We start from the raw sequence: 13,390 nt of genomic DNA on the forward strand, positions 1-13,390 counted from the left end.
TTCCCATGTAGATGGAACAAAGTATTTATATGCTTTCCACTCCTGAGCATAGCCAATGAACACAAAGTTTTGTGCTTTAGGATCTAACTTCCTTTGCTTCTCATCTTGAATGTGTACATATGCAATGCAGCTAAAGACTTTCAAATGGATGATATCAGGCTGATGTCCATACAACTTCTGATATGGTGTCATGTCATGAATCCCTATAGTAGGAGTACAATTTAGCATATGCATAGCTATCACTATAGCTTCAGCTTAATAATACAGTGGCAAATTCTTCTCATTTCATGAACAATTTCCATAAGAACTCTATTTTTTATCTTACTTATCAATCTTAGTGACATTCTTTTGAATATAGGTCTTAGCAAACAAAATGTTAGTAGTAGCATCCTCGACATGACTAGATGAAGCATAATGTCCTTGTTTACTTGCCTCTTTGATTTGCTTACTTCTTCCAGTATTCTTTAGCAATATGCCCATACTTCCCATAGTAGTGGTAGTACTTATCCTTATTTGCATTCTCATTTGCATTTTGAGATTGGCATGAATCTTTTCCTTTAGAGTTGAATCTCCCCCTTACTCGAAAGTAACCACCACCTCTAGCATTTTGTACCTCTACTGATTATTCATATTCTGAGATGCATTCTGATTAGTCCCAATCCGAGTTTAATCTCTTCACATGAACAAGCAATGAAACCATCTCATTAAAATCAAGCATCTCTGATTGTACTAAGATAGTTGTATCAAATGACTTATACTCAAGTCCAAGGCCATTTAATGTAACTGCAACCAAATCTACATCATTGAATTTAGCTCCAATAAATGCTAGTTGATCAAGAATGGTCTGTATCTCCATGGCATAGTCTTGTATTGACCATCCTTTCCTGTCCATGGTGTTAAACTATTGTTTCAATTGGATTTTTTGTGCACTGGTAGTAGTATTATAGTACCGCATCAATATATTCCATGCATATTTCGTTGACTTGCAATTCATTATCTGCATGGCCATTGCATTAGAGATACATAGTGAAATCTAGTACAAGACTCTGCAAGCTCATTCAAGCCATGCATGATGTGCTCTCTATTATATTCAGTAGTGGGGTTTATTTTTGGAAGCCTAGGTTCAATCTCATCACGTGTAATCAAATCCCAATATCATTTTCCAATCAAGAAATTCTCCATACAAATTTTTTGTATTGCATAATTGTTGTTATCCATCTTTTCATCCACTATTTATGTGATATTATCTATCCTATCAACATTTGTCATGTTTGCAGCTATCAACATTTGTCATGTTTGTAGCTCTATGTCTTTATTGCAATATTCAAGTTGTTAGTGTTTGACTCCCTACAAACCAAGATGTATTTTCACTGATAAAATTCTTGCATAACATTCAAGCAACACATGTACATTTGTAATTACTTAGTATCCAATTCAGTCACTACTCATTCTCGACATGTAGAAGACATTAGCTCTTCAAGTAGAATCACAAAACCTTCAATCAAGTAATATAGATATGCCATTTCTTAGATAGGACAATTTCAGTTAGAGTAAATGATAGTAAAAACTCTACAAATAGCCAAGGTATTTTAGTCCACTAGCATGTCAACATCTGCCATAATATATGTAAGCAATAGCATATCATGTAGATATCATTGATTGCATAAACCTTAAGCATATATGAAGAAGAACCTTCCAATTACTCTAACAAACAAGTAGTCTAAAGTAATTAGTGGCAAAACCTTTGCTGTAACCAAGGTATTCTCTACTCAAAATACCCTCAAGACATATTAGACATGTGTCATTACCTTTGGAAGTCAATACATGTAGCTTAACATATTTAATTTATTTGCTTTTGCTTTATACATTGAAGATGAATTTTCCAACCTATTGCTTTCTTTTCCTTTCTATCTATGTTCTCTTTTCTTAACATCCCAATACTCACACATAAAAGCCATTTTGCTGAGACATTGTTCCATTCGGGGGATAGTTGAAATTTATCTCCATAATAAAATTTGTGGATTCAATGCCTATCATAGCTTTTGCAAGCTCAATTTATTGGACTTGATGGAACACTTATTGTTTCAAACACTTCATTTAATTTGGCAACAACCACCTCTCACATAGCACATACATCCTCCATACTCATCAATCTATTCGTTCTTCTCCCAAACCACACAAAAAGCAAGAATAAAAAAACCAATGAGGGTGCAATGAACTCACTACCTTACCTTCTCTTGCAAATTGAAGGCTTGATGTTGACTTAACAATCCATGTAGTATTAAAAGATAAGTTCAAAGGAGAAAAAAGCAAAGGAAACGGCCAACAACCAAGAAAAGGCAAAGAAAAGAGAGAAGCACATCAAAAGATGAGCATTAAAGAAATTCAAAATTGAAAAGTGCGAGCAAAAAATGACAAATGATTGTGTGCATGTAAAATGAGAAATATGTTGACATTGAAATATCACAAGGCCTAACATTTCTGAGCATCGAGCTTACTCATACAAATTTTAAATTAAGGCACATTTAACAACATCATGCGAGTGGAGTGAGTCAAATTTTTAAGGAAATTAGATAGTCATATAGGTCATGGGATCTAAAGATGGGCTTGAAAGGAACAAGCAATAGGCAGCACTAATGAGAATTAGGTTGTATCTGAGTTTAACATTCAAAACTCATATATAAGGTTGAAGAAAACTTAATTTCAACATTCCAAATGACTGATAACCAAAGGCTTATCTCTTTTCTCTTTCCTTGTTTCAACCATTACTTAAGCTTTTTGTGTTACTTGTGAGCTAAGTTGTGGACCCTGGGAAGTGATTTCCAACTCTTCTTCTCTCCTTCTTGGGTTTCCCAATTTGAGAGGTAGAGAGACAAAGAGTGTGACAAAACCTAGAAATATTGAGGGGACTTGGGAGAGAGAGAGAGAGAGAGAGAGAGAGAGAGAGAGAGAGAGAGAGAGAGAGAGAGAGAGAGAGAGAGAGAGAGAGAACGAGAACAAACTTGCTTCATCTTGGAGGATCGTGATGAGAGTTAGGCCCTTCCCAAGGTTTAAAATCAAAAATTCATATATAAGGTTGAAAAAACCTTAATATAAGAATTCCAAACATATCATAATCAAAATCTTATCTATTTTCTCTATCTCTATGTCAATCATCACTAAAGATTTGTTTGTTGCTTGTGAACTAGGCTATCAAGAATAGGAAGTGGTTTCTAACTGGGCTTGTGAGATTGTTCTCCTACATGTTATCTACAACTTCTCCATCTCTTCTTCTCTCCTTTTTGGGATTTCCCAATTTGAGAGGCAGAGAGAGAGAGTCTATGACAAAAGTTAGAGAGCTTGAAGGGGCTTGGGAGAGGGTAAGAGTGAGAGAGAGGGGGAGAGACAAAAAATAGACTCGCTTCACTAATTAAGAGAAACAAGTAGAGGAGATTGACTTCTGACACATGAGGGATGATGGAGTGAGAAGTACGGGACTTGAAAGCATGGTTGATGGGATCATTGAAGCTTGAAAGCTCATCACCAAATACCTAAACTACAACAATTGGTTAGGTCTCTAGATTTGACCATTCAATTTATTTATTTATCTTGCTTGATAGGTTGTGGATTTAGTCTAAGACTAGCCAAGTGAGTGGGAGTAGATAGTAGGAGAGTCTGCAAGGTGAGAGACCATGAGATATCCCGATTAGAGAGGGTGCATGATTGATATATGTGTTTCCGTCTAGATCTATAAGATAGGCAAAGTGACCCTACATTTTGGTTCTATTATGCTAGGACACAATAGAATCTGTCTTGTTGAGTCTATGACCATAGATCACACATCAAATACACTAATCTGAGTGATATGGGATTTATTGCATGAAGAGATTAATGCAAAAAACTTACATGTCTTAGTTTAGGAAAAATAGAGGAAGAGAACTAATCCATGGTTGTTTTATGTTTTTAGAGTGGGAATCAATTTCAAAAGATTGATTAGATTTGGAAAACTTGCTTTTTTGATCCATAAAAACATTGAAAATACAAAAACAAGACATCACTACGTGATGGGTATGGTTTGAACTTGCATTCCAAGCACTGACAAGCAATCACAAAATATTTTGTGTTATAGGATTTGAGTTTATTAGATCTCTATTTTTTTGCTAATTTTTCCTTATTTTCATCATGTTGACTAAGAGACTTTTATGGTCCACTCAATGTCTTTGACTGCTGACCTCTTTTTTTTGCACAACCATACTCTCCTGCTCATCAACCCCAACTACATTCTACACATTACTATACTAGCTACTCATTTCATAAAAAACAACAACCTTGCTAACTCTCAACTCATGTATAATAGGGTTATAATATCTATATCCCTTCTTCTCAAGAAGATATCCAACAAATACACATTTTTTTGCTTTGATATCCTATTTACTACACAACTCATCAAGAATATGCACATATGCAATACATCCAAATGCTTTCAAATGGGATAGATTTGGCTTTCTACCCATAAACTTCTCTTCTGGTGTCATACCATGTACAACAACAGTGGGTATCTTGTTCATAGTATATACAATTGTAGCAACTAATTCATCCCAATAGTAATGAGGCACATTTCTTTCTAATATCAATGCACAAGCCACCTCTGCAATATGCCTATTTTTCTCCTTAGCAACTCCATTTTGTTGCAAATTATATCTACATATATAATATCTTTGTATACCATTTTTTGCAAAAAAATCAAAAAACTCATTGGAGAAATATTCTTCCCCTCCATGTGATCTTAGTCATTCAATATACAACCATGTCTCCATCTCAAACAAAGCCTTAAAGCTTTTAAAGTGAGTGAATACCTCACTTTTCTCATGCATGAAGGAAACCTATAATTTGCGAGTATGATCATGAATGAAGGAAACATAATACTTGCAACCACTCAAAGTTGCAATCTTTATAGGACCCCATACATTAGAATGTATCAATTCAAGTGGATTCTTTCATACATGCTTTTCATGTGGAAATGCATGCCTTGCTTACTTTCCAAGTTGACATGCTTCACATACTTTATGCATCCCATCAACTCTAAACCTAAGTAAGCTATCCACAATCTATTTTGACTGCATGTCTTTCAACCACTGCACATTCACATGACCAATTCTCTTATTCCAAATTTCAATATCAACCATAATACTTGAACCGTGTGCAAACATAGCAGCATCTATTTTAGGTAGACTTACATCAAGAGTAAACAATTTACCATCATGCTTCCCTTTTGCAATCAACCTAGAATCATTTTTAGATCTTCTACATAACAACTATCAGATGTGAACTGAATGTGCAATCCTTGTTCTACCATCTGATCAACAAAAACAAAATTGTTTGTAATATTTGTACATGTGCAGCAAATTAGCTCAGTACTTAGTTTTGCCATCATGTATGCTCAAATGAATATTTCCAGTAGTATGAGTAATGGGATGAGTTGTATCATCCCTTGTCTCTACATAGCTCGGAGACTTTGGACTCTGCATCTCTCTAAAGCACTCTCCATGAGAAATCATGTGGTTATAGGCACTTGAATCTACATACCATACATCATTCTTTGATGAACTATCAACAGTCATAATATTCATAAAGTGCTACATAACAAACAATTGTTCACTTTGGTCTTCATTGTTTCTCTACTGGATGCATAATTACCTTGCTACTTTTTTCAATTTCTAATTTCAACTTTCTTTTTGCAATAATTTTTAGAAATGTGGCCTTTTTTTACCACAATTTTAGTACTCTCTGCTACTATCACCAAGATTGTGTTGCCTATTAGAATCTGCAACTTGTCCTCATTGGCTCCCCCTTCCTCAGAATTGCCTTCCTCTATTTTGCTATGCATCATAACCTTGATCACTACCACCAGCTTGGCCTTTGTCACAACCTCTACCTCTGCTAGTAGAGTAAAACACCTATTCAAACTTGTTATTTCTTTGAGAAGAAGAGGAATCCAAGCAAATATACTTCTCCTTAAGTATCAACATAGAAATCAAGTCTACGAAATCAGGGATATTATCCCTCATATTCATACCTGACCTAAAGCTTTTGTATTCCTCCAAGTCCATCTAAGCATGCATGCACAACATCATCATCATCAACTAATACATTTATAGATCCAAGAGCTTCCATAATAATATTAATCTTCAAGGCATAATCATTAATGGATAGGGTCCATTCTCTCTTTTCAATAATCATTAATGGATAGGGTCCCTCTTTTCACTTGAGCCTGAGGAGATGCATCTTTCTAGCCTTTATATTTACTTCAAATAGTCTTGCCAAATTTTTTCATGTAATGGCAAGGGTTCCAAATTCCTGCAAAATAGCCCATTATTCTATCTGTGCCACTAATAGATAGCCAGTACATGACTTTACTCTGTGTTTGCTTTCAATCTTTCTTAGCCTTTACATGTTCTGCAGTAGCACTTCGTGCAATAACTTCAAGTGCTATTGCCTTTACCTATTCTACATTAGCACTTTAATTGATACATTCTGATGTGTGGGATCCTACAAAGACTACAACTTTGAGTGGTTACAGGTATTATGTTTCCTTCATTGATGACCATACTCACAAATTATGGGTTGACTTTATGCATGAGAAAAGTGAGATGTTCACTCACTTTAAAAGCTTTAAGGCTTTAGTTAAGAAGGAGATAGGGTTACATGTTAAATACTTAAGGTTAGATGGAGGGGGAGAATGTCTCCCCAATGTTTTTTTTTTTTTTACAAAAAAATTGTATATAGAGGTAGTACATATAGATATACTCCACAACAAAATAGAGTTGTTGTGAGTAGAAAAATAAGCATATTTCATAGGTGGCTCATGCATTGATGTTAGAATAGAAACTTGTCTTATTACTATTGGACTAAAGCAATTGTTATTGTTGTATCAATATGAACAAGATATCCACTATGTTGATGTACATAGTATGACACTCGAAGAGAAGTTTACAAGTAGAAAGACAAATCTCTCCTATATGAAAGCATTGAGATGTATTACTTATGTGCATATTCCTGATAAGTTGCATAGTAAATTGGATTCCAAAGAAAAAAGAATGTATTTTTTGGATATTCTTTTTGCACAAAAGGGATGTGGATGCTATAACCCTATTACATGTGAGCTAAGAGGTAGATGGGATGTTTTTTAAAATGAAATGAGTAGTTAATATAGTAATTTGTGGAATACAATTGTGGTTGATGAGCATACAAGTATGGTTGTGCAAAAAATAGGTTAGCAGTCATAGACATTGAGTAGACCACAAGAGTCTTCTAGCCATGGTTCTAATGATAGACCTTGAAGTGCTAGATTGAGGCCACAAGTTACTCCACCAAGTACATCACAAATGTCAAGAAAATATAAAGAGAGTTGGGGACTCACCTATTATGATAAATGTATCATCATGTTTCTCTCATGTTGAGGTTGACTCAGATGGCTCTGAGCGCGGCTTGCATAAGGAGTTTGGAATTTCGCCTATTAAAACACCTAGTGTGATGAAGGAACAAGAGAATGCTAAAGCACTTGGTAGTAATCCAAGTCCACGCAAGTCAAGTAGAGTAAGAAAACAAATGCAACAATTGACATATGATAGCTATGTAGCTTAGCACTATGCGTATATGGCTAAGGTTGTGCAAGATGTGGAACCCACTTATTTTGAGGATGCAGTGTGTATGTCCAGTGTGGGTGATAGTTAGATAGAGATTGACAATGTGAAGGGTCTCCTCAAGAATGAATTTGAGATTAAGGATTTAGGAGAGTTGTGCTATTTTCTTCACACAAAGATAATCAAACTCTAGAGGGTATATGGTTGTCACAAAGACAATATGCATTGGATATGTTGAAAAAGTATGGTATAGCTGATTGTAAGTCTAGTTCTATACCTTTGGATGTTAATTCTTAGCTTAGTGCACATGAGTGACTTGACTGAGGATATCACTATGTATTGAAAGATTGTGGGTAGCCTTATCTATTTCACGATCACTAGGCCAGACCTAAAGTACACAGTTGGTTTGGAAAGTCAATTTATGTAACCTCCACAAAAGCCGCATTTAGAAACTTTTGGCCCATATACCAGGACATGACAATTTGGTTGATGCTTTGGTTAAATTATAGGAAGTTATGGCTTTTATTCAATAGGTGCCATCTTTGTTTTAATAGATATGTGTGTGTATGAGGATTTGAAACAGTGTATGATCATGAAGTGTCCAAAGTAGTAGAGTTTTTTGCATATTTGCTACAAAAAAATAGGGAGCACTCAAAAGAGAAAGAGAAATGGTAGAAGATAGTGGAAATGCTATAGAAGTAGTTAACGCAAACAAAAGTGGATGTGTTGAGATATTTAACCAATGGTTTGAATAACTAAATGTTAAAATTTGTAAAGAGTATCATGCCCTTGCCCACCATAGTGCTGAGTTTATGGTTGAATGTCAGATGCTTCATAAGAAACTAATTCTTTACAACAATTAGAGAGGTACATTCTAAGCAATCTTGATGTGGAGATGGAAGGTTCATCCATCATAGCAACAACTAATCACCAAGAGTTACATACAAGTGTTAGCCACTTCCAAGAAGACATGGAACACCATTGTGGTTAGATTGAGTGTTCTAGTGAATAGACCTTATTGAGGTATTACAAGTTTCTTTTGTTTCAAAAGACATTGAAAATTTACTCAAGGTCAATGAAGGCAATTCATGTCAGATTAGGCAACTCCATGATGAGTTGGCAAAGATTAAGGATGAGTTGCAAAAAACATTGCAGGATTGAGCTAGTTCTAAGGAGAGTGTGGATGAGTTTGAAATGAAATTGGAAGACTTCAGGCTATGCAAGCTGAAGTGTTGGATTTTCAATCTCAGTTGGATGGTTGTAGTGGGTAGAAAATAGTAGGATTAGTGGAAAATCTTGGAAATGTGCAATTGTTGCAAAACCCTGAATTTTCTCTTCAATAGAATGTATCTAATGCAGTGTGGATGCTCTAGAGAATGTATATAATGTAGGAGGATGATGTCTCAAAATTCATTCTTAAGCATCACAAATGCAATGATGAAAGTGATTCTAAAAAGGAAAGGTTAGTAGAGACAAAGTTCACTGCAAGATTTCTACAGTGTAGTATAGAGGTACCAGTGCAAAAAGCTATTTTTGATAAAGTTACAAGGTCTGATGATTTAGAGTTGCAAGGACAAGGATATAACGCAAGGACCAAGGATGGGGCAACGATGGCAGTGGATCTTCACCACTTCTCCCATGGATGCAACCTTTGGTACTTTTGTTGAATGAAGCAATATTTCTATTTTCTGTAATTATGCATTTCATATATTTTTCCCACTACTTATGTGCTACACTGTCTAGGAAACCATGCAAGAGGGCTTTAAGAAATTCATGTTACTCCATCTAGGCTCTACTCTTAGTAGCTCGGTGTGGCTCATTTCAAGATACAAGTCTCTAGGTGAGGCTTAGATAGTCACTTGTTGTAGTTTATATGCATCTTACTTCAAGGGTATCTAGGTTTAGGTCATGGCTACATGGTAGCCATCCATCAAGCTACACCAAGTGTTGTTCACTAGTTTGGCCAATTCGGTGGACTCATGCCCTCTAGTCTGTTTCTTTCCTATATGAATGAAATTTATATTTCCTATGAAAGTAGGACATAGTAGCAGTTATTTAGGCTATATCTCATTTTATATCAATCTAATAATGAGGAAGGAAGTTGATATGTTCTATGCATTGTCTTGTATGTTTTGAGCTATAATTCTAACTATTATGCAATTTTTCTTGTTAGTGATGTACCGTGTTTTCTTGTATTGTTGTGTATTATAATCCCACAAGCTTTAAAACTAGGTGTTGAGAACCTTATGTCTCCCTAGAGGACCAATAGGAGCTCCCACTTCCTATCAAAGCTTATTAGCTTTATCAAGAGCATGGTAAACAAAGAATAGCCTATGATCACCTCTAGATTAGACTCTAATATGGACAGTTTGGAACTCAATGCCATCAATAATCAGTACAAACCCTCTTAGGTGAGTATAGTTCTCTATAGGGGCTACAATATCCCTAAGGTAGCCGTCATTATTGCGCCCTCTACCAGACAAACTTTAGCTCGAATCAGGTTGCTGCGAAAACTGCACCAGATCTGCAATGTCATCCACCACATCCACATCGACTAACATCCGCCTTTGTTGTACTAGGCTGAATCGCCATGAGTTGCTGAAGAGTTCCTCAAAAGGAGCCATGAGCTAAAATGGCCTCCTTTGTCCTGCCCAAGTCCTCCATCAGAGGTGGGTCTGGTTTGGCTATGGAGGCAAGAGGTAAAAGATGAAGATGATGGACTATCCTATGCACTTAGTGAGGCTAAGGATATAGGAAGCTGAGGGGATCAAAGGAGGCTCTCATACCATGTTTGAAATCAGAGTTGCAGCATTAGAATGTGTGCACAAGAGGGAGAAAGAGGCTCAAAGTACAAGAACAAATTCTTGTTTAATAAGTTGCTCAAGGTACAACTTGGGTACACTCTGTCTCACACTAGATAGTGACCTAGAGGCTATTTATATAGCCTCTGCCAAGTTAGGATTAGGGTTTCCCCTGCCCCTAAGGCTATTCACACCCATCTTTCCTCATACTCCCTTTCTTACAGTGGGTTCCTATGCCTATCTTCTAACAGCTCTAAGTGGAAGCTTATTTGCAACTACCTTAGACCTAGCCATCTTTCCTGCACAAGAGATATGAGAACTCAATGAATAAGATAGAAAGTGAAACCCTCTTTTATATAACCCTAAACTGTAAGACTCATTCACATAGATGCACACTCTCTCTTTCTCTCTTAAACTATGATTGCATTCACATTGAACACATTGTTCATCTTACTATCTTAGCTCTCTTCGAACCCATTTGCTACCTCATCAAAGCCTTGTTTCTATCCACTTGGCATCTTTTTCTTTGGCACTTGAGGCTTCATAATGCACTCTTTTAGTGAGACAATGTGATTCCATCATGTCTATGGCAGCCAACTCATCAGCACTTTCATTTGCTCTCTTTTGCGAGAGTTTAGCTTCATCCACTACTATGTGTGGATCCAAATATTGTGGCTCCTATGGTCATTTTTATGGTCCCACATGTGCCTTGGAACCTCAAGTAGCCCATTCCCATTCCAAGGGTACATTTGCCTAAATTATTGGAACTTCTAATGAGAAGATCATAATGAATATTCTAAAACCTTCTTCAGTACCTTACTCAAATTTATGGTCTACCGTACCTAAGAAAAATGGATCTTTACGATTCATCCAAGATCTACAGCCTGTTAATCATGTCACAATCCAAAATGTTGGTTGGGGTCCAATTGTTGACGAGTTTGCTGAAGCTTTTGTAGGTAGAGCAATTTATTCTATGGGCGACCTATATTAGGGATATGACCAATTTCAACTTTCATTAGAAAGCCGAGACATTACCACAATGAAGACACCTATTGGATTGGTCCACATGTGCACTCTACCACAAGGTGCGACAAACTCCATAGCCCATATGATGAATGCCATGCACAAAGTCTTAAGGGACTTTATTCCGCAACTTACTCTTCCATTTCTTGATTATGTACCTATCAAGGGATGTGAAGTCAATGAAAAGAATGAGGAGCTTGATGAAGATGGCTGTAGGATATTTGTAGTTAACCATATTCAAGATTGTGACAGGATTTTGACGAGGCTAGAAGAGGTACATCTTACCCTTTCTGAAGCTAAGTCTATTTTTGGAGTAGAAGAAGTCCTAGTGGTCGAACATTTGTGTGGCCCCTACCGACGTAAACCTTCACCAATCAAGATAGATGCCATCAATAGAATGCAAGAAAAATGCACAAATATCTCAAAGGTGAAAAGATTTCTTGGCACATGTGTATTCTATCTCATATGGATACCACATCTTGCTCATGTTGCTGAAAATCTTTATTAATTATTAAGAAAAGGCCAAAGATTCTCTTGGGGGGGAGAGCATACTCTCACTGTACGCAAACTAAAGAAGTTGTTAATTTCAGGCCCCCCCCCAACTCTCAAAAGGGCTGATTATTCAAATGGTCAACCCATCATCCTTAATGTGGATACAAGTCCAATTGGGATAGGATGGGCTGTTGGCCAAGAAGACCTTGAAGGTAACAGGTATGCAATTCGTTTTGGAGCAAAGGTTCTCAATGAACGTCAAAGAAGGTATGCACAAGTAAAAAGGGAATATTGTGGGGAGTTGTAACATCATTAAAGTGTGATCATGAATACTTTATAGGTACTTCCGTAGTGGTAGAAACTGATTGTCTTCCACTTTGGGCATGATTGCCAACTGCTCTACACTCGACATTGCTATGCTAAGATGGATTGCATATAATAAATCTCTCAACCCTGAATTAAAGTATATTGTAGGACATGCTATCACGTGTAATATATGACAATGAAGAAGAGTTTATGGAAGAAGATAAAGCTGAAGAATCTATACTTGCTGAATCTCATTCCATGGCTGTTGAAAGTACCTTTTCAGTTGCTGCATATACAAATCCAAAGCTAAATCTTGCAGTTGAAGCTGATCTTTTTAATGGTATAGCATTAAGTACAATAAGAATAAGAAAAGGTACTACTGTAAATCAACATACAGCATAAAGATAAAATATTTATCTATGGAAGAAGGGTGGTCATCTAGAAGCCAGCATGCTCATTGCATTTCTCAAGTTCTAGTTCATTTCCTTGAAGAAGAATGGCTGAAGATAGCCAATATTTAAGCTGGATGCTAAAGTCGAAGAACGAGGAGGATCATCAACTCAAAGACCCATGAGAGAAGGCTATAAGAGGCGTTGTATTTGTTGTGATAGCCAACAAGATGACAAGAGGAAGTGCACTGCCTTCCATGAGGTTGAAGCAAAGAAGCTCGTCTTTTGAAAAGACAGAAAAATTCATGCAACTGAAAGTGGTCTTCCACTGGAGCCAAAATTTGGCAATGGTGAAATGAAGAAAAGATTAGAAGATTTAGCTGTAAAGAATGCATATGCAGCAATTAATGCAGCTACCTATGGGATGCAAATTGAGCCAAGTAAATATAATTTGAAAGCATGTAAAGCCGATGTCCAATCTAAAGTATGGATTTGACTAACGCCTTGACTAATGCCTGTCAGTGCATTCGAGGAAATTTTGATTGGGAAGAACCGGTAGATTCTTTTTCCACATTTGTACATTTGGCTAACATCAATAATAAAGAAGACTTGGTTGAAGAAAAGAGAAGAAGAGAAGATGAACCTAGCCCTTCCCCTTCTAGCCCTTCGAAATGGGTAACTAGAAGAACACCTGAACAACCAAAGCCTGGTGAAAATACAACCCCAAATCAAGAGATGGAAGATGTGCCACAAACTA

The sequence above is a fragment of the Lygodium microphyllum genome, chromosome 10 (genome assembly GCF_053477565.2).
Source record: "Lygodium microphyllum isolate KBCC chromosome 10, Lygodium_microphyllum_v1.1.10, whole genome shotgun sequence".
Lineage (NCBI taxonomy): Eukaryota > Viridiplantae > Streptophyta > Polypodiopsida > Schizaeales > Lygodiaceae > Lygodium > Lygodium microphyllum.